The 17,387-nt window shown below is 47.1% G+C and overlaps 1 pseudogene; it reads right to left on the reverse strand.

Annotated features, from left to right (window-relative positions):
• Nucleotides 1-3,382: 3,382 nt before the first annotated feature.
• LOC133903402 (rust resistance kinase Lr10-like) lies at nucleotides 3,383-16,992 on the reverse strand (annotated as a pseudogene).
• Between the last annotated feature and the right edge of the window lie 395 nt (nucleotides 16,993-17,387).

A 17,387-nucleotide genomic window follows, 5' to 3' on the forward strand; every position in this document is an offset into this window, starting at 1 on the left:
ATGGGAACCTACACCAGGACCAGCAATAAGATTTTAGGGAAGTGGAACAAGCACTACTACAGAAATGGGCTTCACTGCCGGCTCCAAAACCACATTCAGTGCCGGTTTTAAAGCCGGCAGTGGGTAACAGGTAGTGATAGTACCTGACTATCATTGCTGGCCCGGGGACCGACAGTGAAAGGGTTATCACTGCCGACTGAAGGCTTTAACTAGCAATGATAGTTCATCTCCGAATCTACATTTTTTGCCCAAAATAAATGAAAAAATTGCACCCAAGGAACCCTTGTGCCCGTGTCGTCGCAAGTCACAAGTCACATGATTTTTTGCATGAAATACACGTGCGTGTGGTTCATGGGACTCGAACCTGGAACCTCTTAACTCGCACGATACGTCCTTACCATCCTAGCACAAAAGTACTAGCGCTAACAATTTCATATGCACTCCTTTTGATCCATTATGTCTAAAACTTCAAATAATTATTTAGATATTTAATAACTTCAAATGCAAAAGTTTTCAACTACAAAGTTGTGGATCTAGTCGAATGCTATAATTTTCATATAAAGTTTATCCTAATCCAATTTTGTATGAAAAAAATTATAAATTTTTAAGATAATCTGTCATCCATTATGAACATGCAATGATACTATCACTACTATAAAAAATGCTTTCACTGCCGGCTCTAAAGTGACCTTCACTGCTAGTTTTGGAGCCGACAGTGGGCAACAGGCAATGAAAGTCCTGACTATAACCGTCGGCCCAGGGACCGGCAGTGAAGGTGTTATAACTGTTGGCTAAAGGCTTCAGCCGGAAGTGATAGTCGGTCATCATTGCCGGCTGAAGCCTTTAGCCGGTAGTGATAGTCCATACCCGAATCGATATTTTTTGGTTAAAAAATGATTTTTTTTGCCTGACCAGGCACCCCCACGCGTGTGTATTCGTAAATCACAAGTCACGCGATTTTTCGTGTGAAGTACGCACATGTGCGGTTCGTGGCATTCGAACTCGGGATCACTCAGCTCACACAATATGTCCTTACCATCCTACCATAGAAGTGCTTGTGATAACAATAGTATATGCAATCCTTTTGATCTCTTATGTCTGAAACTTCAAATGATTATTTTGACATCTAAATGACTTATGACTTCAAATGTTACGAACCGACAGTAATAATGGATGATAGCTTATCTTAAAAAAGTCATAACTTTTTCACAAAGTCAGATGGGGACAAACTTTATACCCATTATCACTGTCGATCGGTAACACGGACTGGTAGTGATACTTGACGAACTATCACTGCAAGTTCATGGTTAGAGCTAGTAGTGATAGTCAGTCCATCACTGCCGATTCATAAGAAGGACTGACAATGATAGTATCATTACTGGTTTGTGGCTAGAACCAGCAGTGATAGTCAAGTTTCACTGCTGGTTCTCTTTGGATGCACTTTTAGTGTCAATCCTTGATATGAACTGGTAGTGATACTCTATCACTGTCGGGCCGTAAGAAACAGGTAGTGATAGGCTGGTATATAAGGTCTATTATGTAGTAATGTATCACTAACGGTTCATGGCTAGAACCGACAATGATACTTGACGAACTATCAGTGCCGATTCGTAACTAGAATCGATAGTGATAGTCTAAGTATCACTACCGGCTGATGGCCTCACCCAGCAGTGAAGTTACATCAGGGCATCACTGCCGGCTCAAGTTATCGATCGGCAATGATGTCCTTCATCACTGCCGGTTCATAAGCCATATTGGCTAATTCTTCTCACGTGGCATATGAACTGGCAATGATGTCCCGTCACTACTAGCACATTAATGGTGATGGATCAATATATACGACCGATTTTGTAGCAGTGAAGAAGTATGCTTCGTTTACATGCCAACTTCGTTTTTGCGTGATCCACTGTGAGATGATTCTTCTACTTTGTAAACTAGGCATGTTGTGATGTTTTACTTTGTTAGGCTTTGTCTACTTACACCTAGTCGTAGGCTCGTAGCACGTACGCGTAGGTGTTGATTATCCGTGCTTAATTCTGTAGTCATACCGTGCATGCATGTTGTGGGAGAGCTAGAGCACAGGCATGCATGTTCTGGGCATGACCGTGCATGACCTACGGTCGCCCGCCGGAGCTCACCGACGATGGAGGAGACGCTCGGTGGCGTTGCCCATTAAATCGAGGAGGCTAACCTAGACGCGATCCCGAGTCCCGACGGTGTGTGATGCTGGAAACGCCAAACTGAGTGACGGCTGCTCAATAACAGAACGCTTGGCGAAGCGTGACGCGGACGACGTGGTTCGGGGTGTTTACTCGATCCCAACTGTGCGCTATATGTGCTGCGAGAAACGCCAAACTGAGTGGCAACGGACGTGGACTGGAGCGTCGTCTCTGCTGCAATGGCGTCACCTGGAGAACGAAAGGACAACGGGATCGATAGAGAGGCGAAGCTGGCTGTGGCTGATACATATCAGGGATGTGTGATGAGCCCATGGCGGGAGAAGGGGAATGGGCCGCGGGGAGATGCATTTTCAGCGAGCCCGTATTGGGATTCTGATTTAGTTTGCGATTGAATCAAATTCGAGAAGTCCATATGGTTTTGAAATATTGCCAAACTATAACCAAGAGTTTTTTTTGAAGGATATCGAATACTTTGAGTCATTTAGGAATAGAAGAAATTATTTATAGATTACAGTTTGGTGCTTTTTATTTATTTAATAATTAGAAGAGAGGATTGAGAAAAGAAAAAAGACTTCAGAAAAAGAGAATCGGATAGTTTACAGCCTAATCCTGAAATAAAAAAATAATTTACAATGCAAAAGGAAAACTTTGGGCGGTTACACAATTTAATTTCAACTATATGAATTAGAGTTATGAAAAGAAATACAGTTACATTTCAAATATAGATACGCAGTTACAAGAACCATTAACCCTGTTTCTGGTATAATTATAATGCTGGGTTTTCTGTGAAGATGTACTTTGACTATTATACATGCAGTTTCATGACATCTAGTAGTTTCCAAACTATTTTTCCTGCAAAAAGAAAATGTTTAGACAAAAGATCTTGCACGTGTTACATCGTAGCAGTTATCACGAATATGTCAGGACAGAAGATTGCACATAATTTATGTGTTATAGGAAAAACATCTTAGCATGAATACAACAATTGTAATCCTGCAATTCCCCTGCGTCACAACTGCAAGCGATACTCGTTTTAGCATAAACGTTCACAGGAACCCTACAGTAGTAAAATGCTTCACACTCAATACAACCATTACAATAGGTTCACACAAGCTAGTGCTTTACCACTTCACAATAGACAACACACATCTACTGTCAGTCATACTCCTCTGAGACAGCAGTCAGCTCGGAGGAGAAATGATAAGCATGGCCTGGATGGCACTTGCAGCCTATCGATCGACGCCACCTTCGAGCATCTCTATGGCCTCACTCATAGTCGGCCGGTCGAGAGACTTCATCTGAATGTAAGATAGACCAACATGCACAGCTTCCTCTCCAACTCATGCATGTCAGCAGCAGCAGCAGATAAGGTGGCTGTGGCTTGCAAAGACAGACAAGGAGACCTTGGTCAGGCCTAGAGGTGCCGGTCCACCAAAATGCAAAAGCTCTCTTTGCTGTTGCTTTACAATCTCATGTTGGCAACGAAAATGACACATATTTTTGGACAGACAGGTGGTTGTTTGGGTGTTGCATTGAGGACCTTGCCCCAAATGTCTGTACACGGGTACCTCAGAGGTTTCGCAATCGTACAGTTGCTGCTGCATTGCATGATCAACAGTGGCCTAGCGACTTACAGGGAGGACTCTCGATGATCGGTCTCTTTGAGTACTTCCAACTTTGGGACATTATTCAGGATTTCATGCTCTTTCCAAACGAAGACTCTCATAGTTGGAGGTTTGAAACTTCAGGCATCTTCACAACAAAATCAGCGTACCGGGCCTTCTTCCATGGATCGATCAACTTTGAGCCTTGGCGCCGAATCTGGAAAACTTGGGCACCACCCAAGTGCAAAGTTTTCCTATGGCTGGCTGTACGGGACAGATGTTGGACGGCGGATCGTTTGGCGAAACGGAACTTGCCCCATCCCAACCAATGCCCGCTTTGTGATCAAGCGGACGAAACCATCCAACACCTACTGACTTCTTGTGTCTTTGCACGCGAGTTTTGGTTCCGGGTCCTGTCACCACTTGGTTTCCAACATGGTGTGCCAAGCTTAAACGAGCAAAATTTTGCAGAATGGTGGAGAAGGGCAAGTAAGCGCACCCCAAAGGACAAGAGGAAAGGATTCAATTCACTTGTGGTCATGTGCGCATGGTTGATTTGGAAACACAGGAATGCTTGTGTCTTTGAGGGTGCCAGTCCCAACATCAATGACCTGTTGCGCGCCTTTGTCGATGGACACCACTTGTGGTGTCTTGCGGGTGCACGGAAGCTTGATGCCTTAGGTCCAGCTCTTGCGACAGGGTAGGTAGGCGGTTAGAGCGTTGGTCAGGTCTCACCCAGAGTGTGTGTTTTTATCAGTTAGAAAAACTATGTATCAGGACCCTCCTACAGCTCGGTCCGGAGTAGGGGGGTATAATTGTGCGGGACCGTTTTTTTCCTCTCTTAATACAATGATACGTAGCTCTCCTGCGTATTCGAGAAAAAAAAAGCAGCAGCAGAAGATGTCTAACCTAGTTCTTGCTCTTCAGTTAGCCGGTCATACACCCAGGATGTGCAGTACGCCTGACTTGAGTTCGCTGCATTGGGATCCGCGTTTCTTCGTCCTCCAGCCATCTCTGGCAGCAGGACTGAGATCCTCTGCATTACAGTAACCTGTGAACAGTAAATTGTGCTGCTATAGCATGCCACAGCACTCTACCACAGTATTTACTACAGTAATATCGACTAATTAATGCAGGTTACTGTAGCTGTTGGCTCATTACACTGTTTATACGGTGATTCTCTGCATTAATCGTAATTAAGGCAGAGTGCATTCCAAAGCTGTCAACATAAGACTTGCTGGATATCACGCCAAAGCTGCGAACAATGTACCCAATGGTTCCCCTTGCAGCGTTCAATGGAACAAAACTGTTGTCCCTTCGGTACAGTTTGGCAAGACCAAAGTAAGCAACTTTTGGAACAAAGTTATTATCTAAAAGGATGTTGTGAGGCTTGATATCAAACTGCAGTATCTGCATGTCGCAACCCCGGTGTAAGTTGTCAATCCCTCTGGCAATACCCAAAGCTACATCATTGAGCTTATGCCAGGAAAATTTCCTCTCGGATGAGAATATATACTTATCAAGAGCAGAGAAAGAAAAATCGGCAAAATTTTACGAATTTCGCTAATATCGGCCCAGACCAAAATTGACCCATTTCGATCAAAAAATTTCGGCCCAGTTTAAATAGACTCGGTCCCAATTGATAGAGCAACTCAAACCCATTCCAAATCTAACCCTACCTTTCCAAATATACAGCCGACTTTCACAGAATTTAATTTTTCTTTCACCTTATCCTCTTGTTCATCTGACGACCGAGCCTCTGAGTTCGCGGTTGGCTCCTGCCTCCCTCGTCCCACCCAAGCTACCACTGTGTGGGCCACCCCACCGCCGTCCTCATCCGTGACCTCACCAAAGCCACCGTCCTTAGGGGTTCCGGGATGCTGGCACCCGATGCTACCCTAGTCAAGGTGAGCCGCCCATCTTATCCTGGTACGGTGGTACCATCTGCTTGATCTGGCTCATCTTGAATTTAAGGGTTAAGATTTCCTTTATCTGTTCCTCTTGTACAACTTGGACGGCCAATAGGCATTGCCTCACTTGTTTATTCAATCATTTTTCTTAATTATAGCTATATATTTTTTAAGCAGAGGCAATAGGTGGACTTTATAAACAAAATCAGTACTTGTTGAACTAAAATACCTTATATTCCTTTCATTTTCAGGGTTCTGCCCTCAATCATCCTTGCTGGGTTATGTTTACAGTTGATAGAGATGCATCGCATGCCTGATTAGGGTCATTGAAATTTACTTCAGCACTTCCAAAATCCTTTGAATCTTTAAGACTGGTGGGATGCGCGGAGTTACTGTGATATTGATCCAACAATGGTATTTTCATTTGTTTTCTCTGATCACAACCATAAAATGGAGTCTGGGCCTGGGAATCGCTTTGCCTAACTTAACAATTATTGAACAAGAAATTAGATGTTCGCTTATACCTCCAAAAGTGTGTGTTGAAATTAACAATATGACATTCGACATAGAAAATTACTACCTCGACTAGGTTCCATGTCCTCCTTGCCCATTTTTTTGGCATTTATCACACTACCATTCATCCGAACATTCAAATGCCACTACCTCAAGGCAGTAACTTATAATGGAATATGGAAACTTTCCAGATAGCTGAATAAAAGTTTCCCAGCCAATATGGAAGCTTCCATTCATTACTTTGAAAGATAATTTACTTGGACATGTTTTCCGGATAGCAAAAGAAATGGAAATATAGGAGAATGATTAAGAAGAGGGTTCAATATCTTTATGAGGACGCATTTATTGTTGCCGGTAAGGAAAAAGTTTCTTCATTTATGGGTTTTCATCATTCTCATGCAACATAATTAATGTTATATTCTCTCTTCTTGTAGTTTCTGTCCTTGATCCAGTAGGGCACTATCGGCTCCACCTTCATGAGAATAATGACTATGTGAGGACACCCAAAAAGGCATTGAAAGGCTAGAAGACTCGATCGAGAGTGGGGTCAAGGCAACAAGACAAATCCTCGCCTTTACATCCTATGAGGGAAAGTTTGATGAGAAAATACCTAAGGATGCAGTAGGAACATTGACAATAAGTTTGCCCCTTTGCATAAATAAATCATGAATTTCTCAATGTTTGTATGGCCCTTTGCATAAATAAATTATGTCTTTTTTCATTTTGGAGATGATTGGTGGGTATTGTTTGGGGGGCGACACAAAGTAGCTCCAAAAGTATGCCATTCACATCGTGTCGCAGTGTGTGTCATCTAGTGGGTGTAAGTGGAATTGGAGCACTTTTTCACTAGTTCATACAAAGGTGAGGAACCAGCTTGGATATGAAAAGATACATAAGCTTGTGTATGTACGCCACAATTTGAAACAACACCTCAAACAAGTTGTGCTAGTGAAAAATCACTCTGAATAGAAGGAGATTGATCCATGTGCTATGTTGATTGATGCCACATTGTTTGATCAATCAAGCCCAATCATGGAATAGTTGAACAAGCCAAGAATTGAATAAGATGAGTTGTCTCTTGAAGAAATGCTTAGGAGATCAAGAAGAGAAAACTTGCAAGGTTGCAAATGAATATTAGGAAGAACAGTAAGGTGGTTGTGGCGAATGAAGAAGATGACTTCATATATTCTGAAAATAACACGGATAAGGGCATTCCACCTGGTAGTCCCGCTTATGTTGAGTCTAGTGATAGTAGCTTAGCAAGAAACACTGACAAAGATGGCCACAGAGAGGACTATGAGTATGACGAACCAAGGGCATATGATGGTAATTACTTGCGTGTGTTTTCCTTTTGTTTTCTTGTTTCTCAAATAGTCTAGGGGGTGTGCCTTTGTTTCCACAAGCAACATTGTAGGTGGTACTTAGGCCATAGAGCAATTTGAAAAAGAGCAATCGACTAAGGATGTCACACAAAGGATAAAACGCGCTAGGAAGAAGATGGCTATGGACCTTTGATCCTTGTTACGGTCATGTGATGCTTGTATGGACTTTGATGTGGATAGGTTTTTGTCGAGGGTTAATCCCTAACAATGATTCTAGGGTGTATCATACGATGGGTGCGTGATCTGCGTTCTAGATGTACCTACGGAATGTGTGTGTGTTGCTCAAGAATACCAGAGATACCCAGGTTCATATCCCCCGTGGGATAATAGCCCTACATCATGTGTCTTCTTCTTCAAAGGGCCTCCTTTCAAAAGATATCCCCCTTTATATTCTAGAGGGGTAGGAGTCTTACATGTGGGCCCAATAAAAAGACCCATACCTGCTAGATGATCAATATAGGCTATCACTATAGGATACGCATATGCTGTGCCTGCTTTGGAGCATTGCGATGTCCGTCCTATCCATCGGTCGCCTTCCCGCTTGTCGCGCCTGGGTCATCCGGTCTGTCCTGTCCCATCGTCAGTTTCCCACGCGCTCCTGTCACGCCCCTGTTGCATCTGCGAGCCTGTCCCGCAACAATTAATGTTGCGGGATGGGACACAGTAACCCTGCGCTGGCCATGCTGCCTCCACCAGAGTGAATCATCTGGGAAGGAAAAACATCATGAGTAGCGGCATTAAATGAGGTTTGACTAGCCAGATGAGTACCTGCCCCGCGACCAGTAAGGGCTGGTCGCAGGAAATCCCCCGAAGGTCAGGGTTCTGTAGTGGGCCCGGGCCAGAGAAAGAAAGTTGATACTGCTAAAACTATCCATTGCGGGCCATCCTGGCGAGGGACCCATATATTCTTTACATCGATAGTAGCACCCAAGCTCCATCGCAGATATGGTGATCTGAGCTGTTCTTCATAAGGATGTAGTTGGACCTGGTCGTACCACTTGGGCCCTGGGTGAACAAGAGTTTTGCCTAGGGAGTGGTCGGCGACACGGTCCACCATCGTGGCCAACTCAGGAAACCGCATCCTGAGGGGAGGTTAAACGTCCATAGAGAGAGAGAGAGAGAGATCATGGGAGACAGAAAAAAGGATGGCGTGCATGAGGGAGAGAATCATGGGAGATAAACCATGATGGCCACTGGACTTTGAGAGAATTTCAATTCCCCAAACGACCCTCAGAATTCGAGGTAATGGGACCACGTCGATCCTATAAATCAAAGGACGAAAGCCCTCAGAAATCCCTTCGCACTCCAACCCCTTACGCCAAAGCCCATCGCCTCTGATCTCCTCCCGTCTCTCTTGCCAAAACCACCACCGTACTCCCATGGTGCTGCGCACTGGAAAGGAGCCTGACTTCCCCAAGTCCAAGTGCACCGCCACAAAGCTGAAGAAGATGTACGAGAATCGCCTGCTTCCGCGCCGCCTGTCTTCCAGATATCGCCCTAGGGGGGGGGGGAGATCCCTGCTCCCCGCTTGGGAGAGATCGTGCTCTTTGCCTCGTTCTTCCTGGCGGGTCTCGTCCCCCCTTCTCCGAGTTCTTTACCACCGTCATCTCATTCTACGACATCTACCACCTCTATCTCAACCCCAACTCCATCAGCATGTTGAGCGTCTTCGCTCATATGTGCGAAAACTTTATTGGGATCAAGCCATGCTTTGATCTCTTCCGATTTTGCTACACGGCCAGGTTGAAGCCCGGGCTGGCCATTGGGAGCTGTGGCTTTCGTCTTCATGACGGCATCGCAAGCTCCTATCTAGAGATGAATCTCAAATTTTTGTGGTTAGGCTAGAGGGAAGAGTGGTTCTACCTCAAGACCAATGACTCCTTGGACAACCTCTAGGTGCTGGATGCGCTTGCGAGCCTTGCGAAGAGTTGGGGAAACTCTCCCACGCTGATCGCAGAACTGTTGTCCCTTGCCGGCTGGGTCAAGATGCTCGCGGAAGGCAGCCTATCAGGGTCGGACATCATTCGCGACTTCATCAAGCGCCAGCTGTGTCCCCTTTGGCGGAGAGAACACCCGGCGTACCTGTACACCGGGAGTGATGATGACACCCGGGACAACACCACAGGTAACATCACAATTGTCCCTCTATCACTAGGTGTTAGTCGAGCAGTGTCTTATTCCTTTTAATTAGATCTTCCCGATGAGGTCATCGACTTGCGGATCAGGTCACTGATAGCGGCGGCCTCTAGGAAGGGTGGTCCTCCATGTGTCCCCTTGTGTGAGCTCCCTCCGTCGGAGAGGGCTCGGGTTAGACCGATATGTTTAGCATCTTTCTTGAGTTTCCTACTCTAAGCCTTTTCCTTGGTCAGGGTCTTATGGTTCGAGTTATTTTCAGCATCTTCTCAAGGTAGATGTCCTATAACTGATAGTTAATGAGGTCGAGGAGGTCTTCCGGGAGATTGAACGTGAGGGCCGCTAGCCCTCCCCGTCGGCCGTTGCTGCCCCGGATACCCACTGACCTGGTCGCGACAGCAACCCATCAAGTGGCGATTGCGGGCAGTGGCCCTGCAAGCGGTGTTGGTCAGTATGAGGCCAAGCTACAGTGCACCGACCAGACTCACCACGACCTGTCGCCCCGCAACCAGACCCGACCAAGCCAGGTGGGCCTCGACCAGGTCAGGTCCAACCAGAGGCCTCACGACCAGGCCCGCACCGACCAGATGTGCTCCGACCAGACCGTCGTGGACCAAGTGTCTACGTAGTGTGGGAAGAGGCTGGCAGAGGACTTGTCTATCCGGAGCCGTCCAAATGCGCCTGCGGGACCCTGAGTACTGGTGGCCCCATAGCAGGGTTGTCTTCCCTGACCAGTCGATCCGGTGGCTTCATGAGGACCAAACTTGTGCTTAGCTCCCCACCGCCACGGTAAGTTTCTCTAGGTAGGTATATATACCTTGAATTTCCTTTCCTTCCTGATTTTGTAACTCTGTTTTTTGCCGTAGGCCTGTGGTAGCTCTTACGGCTCCCGTCATGACCCCTCCTAGGGCGCCCACACAGGACATTCTAGTCCCTCTGCTAGCTTTGGCTTTGTCCCTTGGAGCGTTGGCGGTGCCTCTGGTCCCCGTGGTGCCGGTCGAGGAGCCCGTGCTGGTCCCTGACTTGCTCACTCTGGCCAGCCGTATCCCCGCTTCTGTTCGTAGACTGGTCGAGGAGAAGAAAGCGGCGGCCAACAGGTGTGCCGAGCTGGAGAAACAGCTGGCCCACAAAAGGGAGGGCGAGCGCTTGCTGCAGCAAAGGTGTGGTGAGCTCTAGCGGGAGAAGGCTACGCTTTCCGCCAAGCACTCCCAGCTCAAGGAGGATGAACGCACTACCCTCAGCATTCTCTAGGATGCCTTAAAAGCGCTGGCGGATCCCCTGGGCAGCCTCGGGATGGGAGCCACCGAGTTGAAGGACAACAGCATGGCTCGGGCCGAGGCCTACGCCATCAAGGTCCTGGTAGAAAAATTTTCTGAGCTCCCAGCTACCCTGACGTTGAGGGGTGCAGAGGACATGGCGCAAGCGGCGAGGTCGACTGCGGAGTATATTTTCTGGTGCTATGGCAGCCGTGACCCTAACTTCAACCTGGACCCTGTCCGGTAGGGAGCCATGGCCGCTGGACCCGAAGCTGAGGACAGACTGCAGCAGGAGTGTCAAGGAGCAGTGGACTGCGTGATGTCTGTCTTCCAGGTGGAGGCCACCGAGGAGTAAAGAATCTGATTGTAACTTCTATTCTGTAATATATTTGAATCAAGCCCCCCTCTCTCCCCCCCCCCCCCCCCCGTTTTTTGTTCTCTAATGGGTTTGTGTCGTTGTGGTCGTAGAGTTCCTAGAGTATCTTAACCATTGGCCCATACCGAGCCCCCACCTACACCGCTGTCGACCAGTGTATTTTGGAGGCGGCAGCTGAATGTGAGCTGGGGTTTGCGGTCGAGTGGGCAAGTATGTCGAGCGATCTTAGAGGTGTGTTATTCCGACCACCTGAGCCACGTGCTAGTCCTAGGTTACCCATGCAAGACTTGACCAGCTGACTCATGTGTGGCTTATGACCTATTTTTTGACCAGCCTACCGGGAGGAGCTACTCGCGGTGCAGAGGGATCTAGAGCAGGTGACCAGGAAAAGGATCCTGGAGAGAGAGGAATTCTACGACTACCTTCACCGTTGTCGGGAGGATATGTTTGCAGCGTGGAAAGACCTAGAGCAGATGACCAAGGAGAGAGATGAGCGGCAAGTGGCATTCTACGACCATCTTAGTCGGTCCTTTACCCCCTTCGACTCACTGCTTTGGTCCGCTGGTGTTCAGGTTCGCCCGATACCCGGGAACACCGTGACCGGTCACATTGAGTGGTTTCTGGTAGCCTCCTAGGAGGTAGGTGGCCTCGAGCAGAGGATTCATGAGACCGTCGGTGACCACCTTTTTGAGGTCGTAGTCTTCGACGCTTGCCTTGCCCTTGCCTACGTCCGGTAGTCGATGCAGGTTTTGAAGGTACTCGGATGGCCACAGAGGAGCTCGGTGCCTATGCTGACTCACTTTTGTATACCATTCATTCCTGCCTTTGGACCATCCGGTTTGATCCGCTTAGGGGTATCTTTGGGTCCTAGGAGTATTGTCTCGAGGTCGTCTAGAATCAGCCCCTGGGTCTTATTCGAGTGGTTGCTTTGTAATGAGGAATGCTTGTCCTTATGTGGTTATTTTTCTGTGCTTGGACAACAAGTAGCCTCAAAGTGCTCATAATGCCAAGAGAGGATCGCATTGACCTGCTTGCTAGCTAGGTTCCCGACACTAAGGATGACCTTTAGCCTGGCAAGCCTTTCAGTGGCTACCAGCGCTCGACCCGAGCTAGGGCTTGTGGTATCATGGTCGTTAACCCCCGGGTGCCTTCCCCCTGGCAGCGTGTGAGTGGTCAACTTTGGATCTCATTTCATCAACATGGGTGAGTGGGCTAAACAATCCTGGCTGCAAGAAAACAAATCGCATATCCTAATAGTTCTAGCCCCCGATTGTCTGGTCGACGGAAGAAACTGTCGACCAGGTGGTCAAGTTTTGAAACGAAAATGCTTACAATTTGGTGGGTCCATGCTTGTCCGAAAGGTCTTGCAAAATAGAAGAATATGCTCGTTGCCGAGCAGCCTCATACACAGAACCGGCGTTTCGCGGGTTTATAATTTGTGGTTGACCATGTTGGCTAACCTGACCCTGTTAGGTTGGGGAACTGTAGATCACTTTGGAGTACCCCTCCCTCCCTAGGAGGAGCTTATTATGACTTGTATAGCCTTGGAATGAACCTAGGTCGAGGTTGCCCATGACCAGTGTCATTCCAGTGGCCAATGGTCATGGCGGCGCCTGCGACTTTGTTGGGACCGGGCTGCTAGAGCTTCAGAGCACATTCGCGAAACTCTTCGCTCGAGTTTTTATCGTCGTCCTCACCCGGCCACCTGATCAGGCCCGGATGGCTGGCCATTCGATGCGACCAGCGTGCGATTCCCAACTAGCGAATTGAGTTCCATTGTCTGTATTTATGCGACTTGGACTGCCAAGCTGCACTACCAGCGCTTGTATGGACTTTAATTGCTATTATGGTGGTGATCTCCCTAACGGGCTTGGTTTCAATGCACCTCGTGTATTTGTCGATTGCCATGAGTAGGAATTTAAAACCGCCTGGGGCTTTATGGAACGACTCCACGATGTCGAGCCCCCAGATAGCGAAAGGTTGATAGAGTGGTATGGTTTGCAGTGCCTTAGATGGCAGGTTGGTATTTCGGTCATCGTACTGGCACGACTCGCACCGTTTCACCTGCTCGCAAGCATCTTGGAGGGCGGTGTGAGGTTCGGCTTCCACATATGCCTTCGAGGATGTTAGGGAACGCTGTGCTCCCCATCCTGAGCGATGTATTTTAGTAAAGATTCGTTGATCCCTTGATGGTAGAGGCGTCCCTCTACCAAGAAGGATTCTCGCGGTCTGCCCGCTTGACCCTTTCTGCTGACACATCATCATCAGGGGCTGCTTGATTCTGAAGGTAGTCCAAGATCGAATCCATCTAGGTCATACTCGAATCGAGTAGGGCGACCACATGATGGTCACCCGAGGTCGACGGCACTGAGGGAGGCGTTGCCTCCAAAGGTGTTGGCTCTGGTGTTCCGTTTTCCAACGGAGCATACCTTTCACGTTGGCCCGAGACCACGGTGGGTGGTCATGTGTATCTTTTTTCAAAGACTCCGACTGGGGCGAGTTCACAAGAAGAGGCCAAATGAACTAGCCCATCGGCCAAGGAAGTAGTCCTTGCAAGGGACGTGCTTGACTTCCTGGTCAATGGCGCGTCATTCTAGCTTTCTCACTTCGGAGTGGTATATCGCCATTGTCTGGTCCAAGCACTGGAAAACCCTTTAGCACTAAGGTCACACCCAGTAGCGAATCCCTCAGCGCTAGTAGGCATTTCTCCCTCCGCGCGGGTGCTGCTCGCGTCCCAGGTAAGAGGCCCCCATACTTCGTAATGCTATTAATTGGGAAAACATAACTGAACCATGTACCCGATGATGCAGGGTCCTTTGCTCGTTCGTTCCTGGTCGGGAGAAGCGTGCCTCACTTAGCGACCAGTACCACGCTCGTGACGCCTTGAAATCCTGCAAGGGAGCCCAAGGATTTCCCCTTCTGATTGATGGGTAGTCAGCACTGGGGGAGCAAAGGGTTATCTTTCTGAGATCCGGGTAGGCTACCTCCCTTTCTGGTATCCAACGGGAAGTGGTTGTTACTCATGTCAGAAGTACAAAGTGTAGACCCTTCTGTTCGTCCTCGGGTTGAACCTGCTCGAAGAAACAACACACTCGATTAGTTTCTAGGTACTCTTTTACCTGATCGGATGATACCTGGCCGATGGTTTCGGTTTACGCCACGGGGCTGGGTGTTGGCTGTCCCGACGTGGTGAGTGCTCTTCCGAGTGGGGCTGCCGTTGATGAGGCTAGTTCCCCCAGGGCTTGCGGTCCGTGAGCTCCCCTCAGCGTCGGAAACATGGATGCCTCTGCTGCTCTCCGTTGAATCCCAAAGCCTTTGGATCCTGATCCAATGTCTTGAATCTAGAACATATCGGGTTCATCTGGGTTGTATCCAATGAAGGACACCTTGCCACGACTCGGATCTTTGGAGCGGGACTTGTCGATCACTAGGGATTCGAACATGGGTAGCCGAAAATAAATTAACAGCACTTACCAGAACTCGAAAATGCGCCACCTACCTAGCGCGCCAAATATCGAGTGTTAATCCCTGACAATGATTTCGGGGTGTATCAGACACGGGTGCGTGATCTGATTTTGGATGTGCCTGCGGAATGTGTGTGTGTTGCTCAAGAACACCAGAGATATCCAAGTTCAGGACCCCGTAGGGTAACAGCCATACATCTTGTGTCTTCTTCTTCAAAGGGCCTCCTTTCAAAAGATTTCCCCCTTTATATTCCAGAGAGTTAAGAGTCTTACATGTGGGCCCAACAAAAAGATCCACACTTGCCTAAATGATCAATATAGGCTATCATTATAGGATACGCATACGATGTGCCTGCCCTGGAGCACTGCGATGCCCGTCCCATCCATCGGCCGCCTTCCCACTTGTTGTGCCTGGGTTGTCCGGCCTATCCTGTCCCACCGCTGGTTTCCCACGCCCCTGTCACACCCCCTGTTGTGTCTTCGAGCCCGTCCCGCAACAATTAATGTTGTGGGATGGGACACGATAACTCTGCGCTGGCCATACTGCCTCCACTGGAGTGAATCGTCTGGGGAAGGAAAAACATCATCAGTAGCGGCATTAAATGAGGTTTGACTCGCCAGACGAGTATCTGCCCCGTGACCAGTAAGGGCTGGTCACGGGAAATCCCCCGAAGGTCAAGGTCGTAGTCGTGCTAGCGTCGACTGATCGCGTAGTGGGCCTGAGCCAGAGAAAGAAAGCTAATATTGCCAAAACTAACAGTTGTGGTCCATCCTAACGGACACCTCTATATTCTTTACATTGATAGTTTTGATAATGTTACTATGGATATGGACTAGTATGGTAATGTTAGTATGTTACTAGGATAATGCTTGTACGGACTTATTTAGTGATATGGATGAGTATGGGTAATGTTGCTATGTATGTTTTTTTTTTTTGCAAGTTTAGTTAGATTGATTGTGATTTATATGGCAATTATTTATCTTTTTTTTTGAAATATGCTGTCAAACCTGTCTCACGTCGCAGTCAGCTGAAACTTTTGTCGAAATTTCAGTAATTTTGGTCAAAATTTGCCAAAAAAAATTGTTTGAGTCATTTCGACCGAAATTTTTGAAATTTTACCTGAATTTTATTAATTTTGATAATTTCGCTCGTGAATGAAAAAAACACCAGCGAAATTGAAATCCCTGATCAAGAGAACCACGAGGCATATACTCATAAGCCAGCGGCCCTTCTCATTTCCTCGGCACAGAACCCCACTAAACGCACCACATTGATGTGATGGATCGTGCCAATGGTGCAGACTTCACTGATGAATTCTTCTCCATTGCAGTTGGAGCTGCCAAGCATCTTGACTGCTACATGTACAGCAGCAGGGAGTGCGCCTTTGTACACCGAGCAATAGCCTCCTTGCCCAGCTTCTCTCTCAAGTATCTTGTGATTGTGATGATGTCTGTGTAAGCATACCTTGTCGGACCGAGTACTTCTTGCATTCGGAGGAACTTCTCCACAGCATCAAGAGATATCTTTGTTTTGAAGAATTTGTGGGCAAGGAAGGTCAAACCAGCCAATGGAACAAAAATAAACCTGTGTAACAAAGCAAGCGCTGCAAAAAAAAAAAAAAAAAAAATGCATGTTGACGGGCGTAAGTTCGATTTAATATATACGATGATACATCCATGCAAATGAATATATGATGATTCAAAGCAGGTGTATTTCTCACGTACCGATAATGGACTTTGACTATATCAAGTACAGATACTACTGCCACAGAAACCCAAAATAACTTTGTTCCTAAGGAGTAACTATTTATGCATTGTAAGAAATGTATGTCAGTCCAAACAAAAGCACTACTCAGATTCACGAGGCTTGGGCTAGAAATTTGACCATGGAAGTAGCTGCAATTTATACCATTATAACAAATGAAACTACAATTTTTTGAATGATTGTACACAAATACCTGAACAAAGAAACAAATGAAACCACAGGGTACTCACCTCATCGAGTTTTGCAGGCATATGTGGATGACCCGAGAATACCTCCGTGGCTGATATTCAAAAGGGAATAGAAAAGCAAATCCACCGCTCATAAATTTTAGGATATCTGCATATCTTGCATCCATAGCAGCTGATACATCGACAGCTGCGCTCCAAGTACCCCAAGGAACCATGGCCATGAATCCGCAGGAGGACTCGAGCAGAGCAGCCGATGGGTAGGACGAAGTCGTCAAGGCATAAACAAATGAATTGTTCGTGCTCAGGCAAGTGACAGGCTTGTATGAACAAAAATTCTTTATTTCCTCCGAGCAATTGACAAAAGCTGACCACATAGCTGCACCAGTGGTAAATTGGACAATCCCATCTTAATATTTTAACTAGTCGTGAACAAACCCCCAGCCATCTGATAAATATGGAACCTGATTGGAACGAGAAAGAGGACAACTTCTGTGCATGTCCATGTTAGCATCGACAACCCAGAAGGTAGAATCAGTATAATTGATATCAGTAACATAGTATATTCCACTGTTGATCTGAATTTTGGACTTTTTTCACTGCAGATCAGCTAGTATGA

The sequence above is a fragment of the Phragmites australis genome, chromosome 2, assembly GCF_958298935.1.
Source record: "Phragmites australis chromosome 2, lpPhrAust1.1, whole genome shotgun sequence".
Lineage (NCBI taxonomy): Eukaryota > Viridiplantae > Streptophyta > Magnoliopsida > Poales > Poaceae > Phragmites > Phragmites australis.